Source organism: Ictalurus punctatus, chromosome 13 (assembly GCF_001660625.3).
Source record: "Ictalurus punctatus breed USDA103 chromosome 13, Coco_2.0, whole genome shotgun sequence".
NCBI lineage: Eukaryota > Metazoa > Chordata > Actinopteri > Siluriformes > Ictaluridae > Ictalurus > Ictalurus punctatus.
The window spans coordinates 3,861,135-3,870,576 of record NC_030428.2 but is presented as its reverse complement, the minus strand read 5'-3'; the positions used below and the strand labels follow the sequence as shown (position 1 = coordinate 3,870,576).

At 37.8% G+C, this 9,442-nt stretch overlaps 1 long non-coding RNA gene and 2 other non-coding genes across 4 annotated transcripts; 2 read left to right on the top strand and 1 right to left on the bottom strand.

The window, feature by feature from the left end:
* Positions 1–2,806: 2,806 nt before the first annotated feature.
* On the bottom strand, positions 2,807–9,201 carry LOC108261880 (uncharacterized). 2 transcript variants are annotated; one of them, XR_008397771.1, is made up of 5 exons: positions 8,605–9,201; positions 8,217–8,307; positions 4,357–4,461; positions 3,985–4,012; positions 2,807–3,277 (listed from the first exon to the last, which is right to left on the bottom strand). It is a non-coding gene; the product is annotated as an uncharacterized LOC108261880 (long non-coding RNA). The 2 variants fall into 2 exon arrangements; XR_008397772.1 differs by having other exon boundaries at positions 8,217–9,201.
* Positions 6,889–6,971, top strand: trnal-aag (transfer RNA leucine (anticodon AAG)). The gene has a single exon. It is a non-coding gene; the product is annotated as a tRNA-Leu (tRNA).
* Positions 7,345–7,426, top strand: trnaf-aaa (transfer RNA phenylalanine (anticodon AAA)). Its single transcript has one exon. It is a non-coding gene; the product is annotated as a tRNA-Phe (tRNA).
* Positions 9,202–9,442: the final 241 nt, after the last annotated feature.

Genomic DNA, 9,442 nt, shown 5'->3' with positions numbered 1-9,442 from the left:
TTACAGCATAGAAAATAATCCTGGAGGTGCAACTGTTTCCAATATAACATGACCTGCTGGTGAAGCTGCGATAATTTAATCAGTAAACATTGAATATTGAAATCATATCTAAGTAAAAATCTGATCCCTCCCAATTTCTTAAATATTTCTCTGGGAATATGGAGCCAGAAGTTGTTGTTGTTGAGGAAAGGTTTTAACCATTTAATTTTCAAGGTCCCATTTATACAATTCAAACCGATGGCTTGTAGGCCTCCATCTTTAAATTCTTCGGTCATCTCTGCTCTCTTAATGTAATGAATTTTCCTGATCCAGATATAATCAAAATCAACCTGATTGATCTTTTTAATAGCTCTACTTTGAGTATGCAGGATAGATAAAATACTCAACCTAATAAACTAATATCTTTTAATAACCATGAGCAATGTTCATGTACTTGTTGTTCATGTTCATGTTTGTGTATTCATGACTGCTTTTTGATCATTTTGTGAACTAAACACCAGTGAAAGGCACTTTTTTTTTCTTCTTTTATTTGAACGTGACATTGAACAGAACTTCACAAATAGGAAGAAGAAATACATAACACTGTCAAAATGGGAACAATATGAATACATCATGTGACTTTGGCGATATAGAGGATATAGGAAATATCTGTCAATAGACATGATTCATTATTCTATTTTCTGGTCCTATAATATGTATCACCATATGACACAACCCTCTATGCACCGAGGGACACACGTGAGAGAGAATAAGGACACTGTCACACCTAGCTTGTTTGGTTTTCACTGATCAAACTTTCTCTTTAGATTGGATCTGTAGGGATACAGCCAGATACTGGTGATGACCGCAGTATGAAAATTGACGGCTATAATACAGTGTACATTTACTTATCTAGTGCACTGAAAAAAAGTAACCAGACGGATAATCTCACCTGATCAACTTGCTCCACACACACACACACACACACACACACACACACACACACACACACACACACACACACACACACACACAGTGGAGTAAATGTTGGAGAGAGGTGAGGCTGATATCACCATCTGATGGTCTCCATACTCCACTGATAAAGAAAGTAAAATCAGCAGTGTGGGATTAGTTTACATGAGAATGAAAGAGGATTGTCCTCGAGGACAAATATCCAGTTAGCAAAAACATAATAATAATCCCTCTGTGCAGATCAAGGTATATGTCCAGTTTATAATGTTACTCCCTAACAAAAAATGTGTGAGCACTGCCATTGCGCTGTGTACTTCAGCCACATGTGCTGAATATCCAATCACATCAGCCATTTATCCAATCACATCAACGAATTATCCAATCATATCAGCCATTTATCGAGTCACATGAGCCAATTATCCAATCATGTCAGCCATTTATCCAATTACTTCAGCCAATTATCCACTCACATCAGCCAAATATCCAGTCACATCAGCCAAACATACAATCACATCAACCATTTATCCAGTCACATCAGCCAAATATGCAATCACATCAGCCATTTATCCAATCACCTCAGCCAAATATGCAACCACATCATCCATTTATCCAATCACATCAGCCAAATATCCAATCACATCAGCCAAACATACAATCACATCAGTCATTTATCCAGTCACATCAGCCATTTATCCAGTCACATCAGCCAAATATACAATCACATCAGCCATTTATCCACTCACATCAGCCATTTATTCAATCACATCAGCCATTTATCCACTCACATCAGCCATTTATCCCATCACATCAGCCAAATATCCAATCACATCAGCCATTTATCCAATCACATCAGCCAAATATCCAATCACATCAGCCATTTATCCAATCACATCAGCCAAATATCCAATCACATCAGCTATTTATCCAATCACATCAGCCAAACATACAATCACATCAGTCATTTATCCAGTCACATCAGCCAAATATACAATCACATCAGCCATTTATCCACTCACATCAGCCATTTATACAATCACATCAGCCATTTATACAATCACATCAGCCATTTATACAATCACATCAGCCAAATATCCACTCACATCAGCCAAATATCCACTCACATCAGCCATTTATCCCATCAGCCAAATATCCAATCACATCAGCCATTTATCCAATCACATCAGCCAAATATATAATCACAGCAGCCATTTATCCACTCACATCAGCCATTTATACAATCACATCAGCCATTTATACTATCACATCAGCCATTTATACAATCACATCATCCAAATATCCACTCACAGCAGCCATTTATCCACTCACATCAGCCATTTATCCCATCACATCAGCCAAATATCCAATCACATCAGCCATTTATCCAATCACATCAGCCATTTATACAATCACATCAGCCAAATATGCAAACACATCAGCCAAACCCAGAGGAAAAGAAAATTAGAAAAGAGCTCTCAAAAACATCTCATGCATTTCTCCTAGACAACGATGAGGTCTGTGTGAAACCAAAACGAGATTGTGGCTTATTTCTCCTGTTTCTCAATTTGTTCTCCTGGAGAAAAAGCATCACAAAATCTCAAAGTAGCCTCCTTTTAAGTTTCAAAATAAATCTCATCAAGCTCTCAAATAATTATCAGATTGTCTCAAGTTTGGTGCGTCTTTTTGATCTCAGGCAGAGAAACCAGAGTGCTCTCTCTATGACCTCAAACTATTCTCATCCCAGTCTAATTTGTGCATCTCATGGTGAGCTCAGACAGCACAAATAAAGATCTCCAACACTTTCTCATCCAAACTTAATGGTTTCTTTAAAAAAAAAAATCATAAAGAAACTCAAATACATGGTCCTCATTGTAATGTATTTGATATGCTTGTGCATGACAAAAACAAACTTCCAAGACATTTTAAATATGTTTTGATATTTACATGGTGAAAATTGGGGTTACATAATGCAGACAAAAGCAAATCGAAATATTTTTCACTGGATATTTCAACATCAATAATCTAACACTATTATTTGCTCTTAAATAGGACATAGACATTGGGAAAACAGCTTATTAGTAACGAGGATGATAATCAGTTAGAGTCTATCATTAATATCACTCAGCTCCATGTGTCTTTCAATTTCAGAAAATGATCACTTTCTTGTAATGCAGCCATTTAGACAAGGAAGACAGTATTTTAGCTGTATCAAAGCAAACCTGCCAAAATCTCAGAACTGACTCATAACTGGTGTAAATGTAGTATGTTCAGGAAGACAAGGTATTCCTTCGGTGCAATAGTCACCTGGCCTCCACTTTGATTCTAGAAACTAAAAGAAGAAAATTGTTGTAATACGTTTTATAGATTTGTTGTCAGTCATGTACACAAAATGTTGAAAAGCAGCATTGGTAAGTTTGTGGCTCATTAGTCTCCTTGTGGTTATTTTACATAGTAATTCTGTAAGTCTAAACACATTACCAATCACTAGACATCAAGGTGTCGGAGTTACCTGAGCTGCCATTTAAAGCTTTGTAAACCAATTCAAGTACAAGTGCAAGTCTCACATCAGTAAGTAACGTTTTGTTAACACTATTAACACTACTACCGATCACAATTTAAAGCTCTATAACATGGTATTTCTTACATTGCCACTATATGAATAGACCAGATGCTATCTTTGAAACATCTGAATATTTATTATACAGTTATATGAATACAGTGCAAATGACATTATGGTAGCCCAGTAAGCATGTCAGCCAACTGTGCAGACACACCTGGAGGGATACAGGGACATAGCACCTTCCTACACATTTCAGCTGTCAGATAAGTGTGCTGCTATCCAAGCCCTCTCCAGCCAATTCTTTGTTTATACCAAAATAGTCAGTGCTGACATTGGAAGTAGTCTGAGGGAATAATTTACAGTATACCATATTCATTTTCCCAATTACTATGGAACCAAAATTCTGTGTGTAGAAAACTGATCACGCTTCATTACTCTATGGAGTTAGATGTTTTACATTTTTGAATAGTTGTTACCTGCATTCTCCACTCCTCGTGTGTCTAGCTAAAAATTGAGATAAATAATACAGTTATCATACTTCAACCACAATGCATATTTCAACTGGATGTGCAAAATATTAGGAAGACCTCTATATAACTCAGTACAGTTCAAGAGCACCACAAATTACAGTCTACAAAATTATACTGCATTATTTTTATTCACGTGTACTCAATAAATTGGCAGGTATATTCTTAGTAAACTGTCATTTCAAACAAAAAACAATTTCTTAGTTATATAAAAGTATTTATCAATGCTGTCAGAAGCAAAGCAACTGCTGAAATTTGGCTGGGAGAAGAACATAATAACAGCTGTCCATATAACAACAAAGACGTCTGAAATCTTCTCACCTTTCTTCTGTATCTTTTGCAAGTACTTTGCTGGCTCTTAACTTTTCTCCTCCAGCATGAATCATACCTCAGTGCCATTTTCAAATTTAGGAAGCATCAATTTCCCTGAAATAATGTCAACAGACAAAAAATAACCTCTCTGAGTACAAAGAAGCATTTGAAAACTGAATCAAAAATCAATCATATAATCAAAATCAAAATGCCTCTCTCTCTTTCAGTTACATTACATTTCCAACTGCAACTACTTCATCGACCATACTATAGTATATGATTTAATCCTATATTCACATACAGACAGGCTACAAAGGAAAAAACAGCTTAAAGTGTCTCAGTAAGGTGTTGGGCCATCACATGCTGCTAGAACAGCTTCAGTGCTCCTTGACATTGATTCTCCAAGTCTCTGAACTCAACTGGAGGGATGAACATAATTCTTCCAAGTGTTTTGATTGTGATGATGTAGAGTCTACATGGTTCACATCCAACCCACATCGAAATCCAAAGGGACAAAAGCGCTGATGATCGTTAAACAGTTCATGTGAATATAAGAAAAAACAGTAGACAGAATAAATTACACCAAATACACTGGGAACAGTTTAACTAAATCTTTATGAAGTGAAACAATATTACGGTTTCAACATTTCCTATTATTGCCGTCACTGAAAGGTACCAAAGCTTGCAGAAAATTACATTAAAACTGAAGTATATGTGATACAATTGGGGTAACATCCAGAGACACATTGCACCAGTCACAGAAGACGGTAAAGGCAAATACACAGATGAGACTGCCTCAACGAGAAGCACTTATGAATATATTGTAAATCAAGTGCTCCTATTTGAAGTAATCTAATAGTGCTTTCTTTTGAAAGTATTGGATGTTGTCCAAACTGTTTAACGTTTAATAAATTGTAAAAAAAAAATTATAATAAATGAATAAATAAATAAATAAACAATAATAAAATGAAAAAAAAGAAGTATCTTTAGTTGCTTCAATCACCCAAACCACCCCAACAAATAGCACTTACCATTCAGGAAAGTCAGAGCCATTGATAGAATAACAGCTGTGACAATAAGACAGATGGGTGGTCTTCTTCTTTGCATCTTGTCCTGCCGTATTCACCACAACAAATATAATCACTACATTCCTGCTATCCTAGAAGTTGTCCACTGAGAATTTACCTGTTGTCCACTATTTCATTCTGAGGGGCCTGAGTCAAGTGTTGTTCCTTTGAATGCTTAGAGTCTGATCATAACTTGAGATGATTCACAGTCCAACCCACAGAATCCAATGTGACAATAGAAGTGATGATGGCAGATCACTCCATGTGAATGAACCAGGTGATTCGCACATTGACAGGCAGTTATCACTCTCGATTGAGAGTAGGTACACAGCCAAATGATGCTTTCACTGATGTATTCAAAGGTATTGCCTAAGAGATTTCAGCATATGTTTCACTAAATACTTGTGCAAGAATTTTAATAAATATTTATAAACAGAAACACTTAAGTTAGAATCTCAACAACAATGAATGTGATTATAGTTTCACACTCCACATTCATGGTGTCCAAATTCACTGAAAGTTGCCCCAACTTGTAAGCACTTACTTTAAAACTTTAAAACCTGCATAAAAAGTCTTCTTGATTCAGTTGTCTGAATCACTGAAAACTACCCCAACAAATAGCACTTACCAAATGATTCAGACAGGTCAGAGCCATTGTTAGGATATCAACTGTAACAATAATGCTGACTGACCTCTTCACTATCACCTGGAAGAATTACCAATAAAAGTATACAATCATTGCATACCTGCTATTGTACAAAGTCTTCACTGAGATTTTTCGACTTGCCCACTACTTAATTCTGAGATGCCGGACTCAGGCGTTGTTCATTTCAATGTCTAATAAAGAGTCTGGATCTGCCCAGACCTTAGATGGTTGGCATCCCAAGCCACACTGAAATCCAATGTGACAGTAGCTCTGATGTTGACGCGTCATTTCGACTGGCGAAAGTACAATTGGTCTTCCCGCCCGCTACCCCACTACCTCCGTGATTTGGTTTGCCGTAGGGCAGTTGAAACATGGTTTGTTGTGGCTGTTACCCAAGCTTGAATGACAAACTATGGAGCTGTTAAAAATCCAGGTATGTCACCTTAAAAAGTGTTCTCCTCTCCTGGAAACATTTGTGTCAAAATACTGCATGGGTTTCCTTTAAATCACTGCCTGTAGATATTCGACCAGTTATACAAGTGTTTATACAACTCATATGGTCAACATAACACCTGGGCATGGTCCACGACGCACACCTTCAATGCATCAGATTGGCTGAGTGGTTTAAGATGCTGCATTCAGGTTGTGGTTTCCCCTGAAGGTGTGGGTTCAAATCCCACTCCTGAAATTTAGTTCCTTTGCTGCACTCTGTTGAAGGGGCATTTGGTTGTTCCTGATGAGATATTTCAAGAAATCCATCAAAATGTCCCTGCATAGTTTGAACTGCTAATTGCTAATTGCTAATAATAACTTAAGCCTCTTTTATGAGTCAGGATGGCCGAGCGGTCTAAGGCGCTGCCTTAAGGTTGCAGTCTCCTCTGGAGGCGTGGGTTCAAATCCAACTTCTGACAATCTACCCAGTTGCTGCACTCTGTTGAGGGTCTAAAAGACTGTTTGTATTGTAATCCCTCTTCGCATGGTGTCATTTTTTAAGTCACGTCACTTGAAATGTATAATTTAGGAAGCTTACAAACAGGTTTAAGCTTCTGTTTGCCACACTATGATTAAGAACTGTTCATTGAAGCCCATTCTAGGCTTCAAATTATAGCACTGTCTTGATTTTATGGCACTGTCCATAGATGGTTGCCAAGGGAACCAACTACACTGCCTCGTTGTGTTGCCAAAATACCTGAGCAGGGTCCCTAAAAGAAGCCTATACATTCTGAAACAAAGTGCATGGAATTGCGATCAGACAGTGGTCCATGCTGAAGCAAGACTTTTTGTGTAATTGTGGCTGAGTGGTTAAGGCGATGGACTAAAAATCCATTGGGGTTTCCCCATGCAGGTTCAAATCCTGCCAACTAGGTCTGAAATATGGTTTATGATTCCAGTAGCTGGGCTAGCAAGAGTGGCAATAAATCTGACTGTATTCTTCACTAAAACACCATGTACATTAATTGCTATTAAAAGATTACAGTTGTTGAACTGAGAATTCACCAAATGAATGAATAAATGCTTTTCATTCTGTGCGAACAGAGAGTCTGGTGTTGTCCCTTTGAACATTCAGGAGCTGCCCAGACGGTAGATGGAGAGCACTGTCTAACACAGCAGTCCAAAATCTCCCATAGGTGTTCAACTAGGTTGGGATCTGGTGACTGTGAACTCATCAAACCATTCAGTGAGGGCAATAGGGGCATTGTCATCCTAGAAGAGACCACTGCCATCAGGAAAGAAATGTTTCATCGTAGGACAAAGGTGATCACTTGGAGCAACTTTGTATTGATTTGCAGTAGCTTCTTCCTCTAAGGGGACAAGAGAACCCAAACATGCCAGCAGACCCCTGTTATTGGGGTGCAGCATTCATGCCTTTCCTTTTCTCTTGGTGTATGCCACAGGTGACTTCAACCACTTGAGAATATGGAGAGGGATGGCTCATCCGACCGTATTACTTTTTTGTCCACATCTTAGTAGACCAGTGTCGTTCTATCACTCTCTATACAGATCTTTTGGTTTTCATCTCTTCACTTCAGAGGATTGGAGCATCTATGCCAAGGCCCACTGAAACTGTTCTAGTGGCCTGTGGTGCCCAAAACCTAGCTAAGACACTAAATGTTGGTTTTTCCTTAAATTAGCTAGGTTGTGTAATAAAGACTTACCCCACTACCATCAAACACACATGTAACTTCTATGGAAGAGCAATATTTACGCTTGACTGGTGTCACAAATGGAGCTGCAACGATGGTGACACTAGAGATGACAGAAAAGGCACACTCTTACACAATTAATACATACCAGTTGGTTTTACAACTTTTTGCATATACTAGTGTTACAGTAATTGGACAATTCTACATTTGTCCAACTTTTCCTATTTAAAAAACTGATGATGAAGATAAAGCATATAATCATCATTTATTTTAAAAATCAGTTGTAACATTTATGATAATAGATGGTTGGCATACTTCAACACAGGAAGTGTGCACTGATTTCACCTCAAAAGCACAGAACAACAGCATTGTTCCAGGCATATCATAATCAATAATTTACCTGCCAAAAACCAGCAAGAGGCCAATGTCCAGTTTATTAAACCACAGTGGCATTTTGAGAATGAAGAATTCCTGGCTGAACACCTCTGGCAGTGTGAATAAACAATTTCGATAAACCTAACGTAAAGAGTATAGAACAAAAACGCCATTATTGTTACGACACGGCCGGCAGATGGCACTGCGGCGCGGTTTCTAAGTGGACATATGACTTTGTTTTGGTTCATGCTCTTCCTGCTTGAGTATTGGGTTATGTGTGAGGATGTCTTTGATTTGCCCCAGGTGTCCATGGTTTAGTTTAATTATGTTGGCTATTTAGAAAGCTAACATTTTTGTGGGGAAATGGGTGTAAAAATAAAAAGGTCCACAGGAAGAAGTAAACCTTGAGCCTTGAACTTTAACATGTTAGATTTTACTCAAAAGAAGTTTCTACTCTCTACATCACAGCTTCAATCATTTTCGGTAGATTTCATCTTAGGGCTAAGCGCTAGTTAGCTGTCTCCTCTTTAAAACGTATAGCTGAAGCGCTGTTTAACGATTTAATTGAATTAAACTACATAACAGATTTATAACTATGTGTAAAGATGAGGAGAAAAAACATGACTTGCCTTGAGTTAGTGTCCAGCTCTGCTGCTCCACTCAGATGAGGCTGTGAGAGAATCAACTCCAGGGGGAAAGATGTAGTTTTCTCTCAGCTCCTCACTACACGTTCTATTAAACGCGATTTCGACCACATATTAGCAACGAAGGGATTGGGACTTCAGAATCTTTTATTCAGGTATATAAAATAAACATTTTTACACGTCATGGAAATGCCTAGAGTATAATCTATTTAACAATCC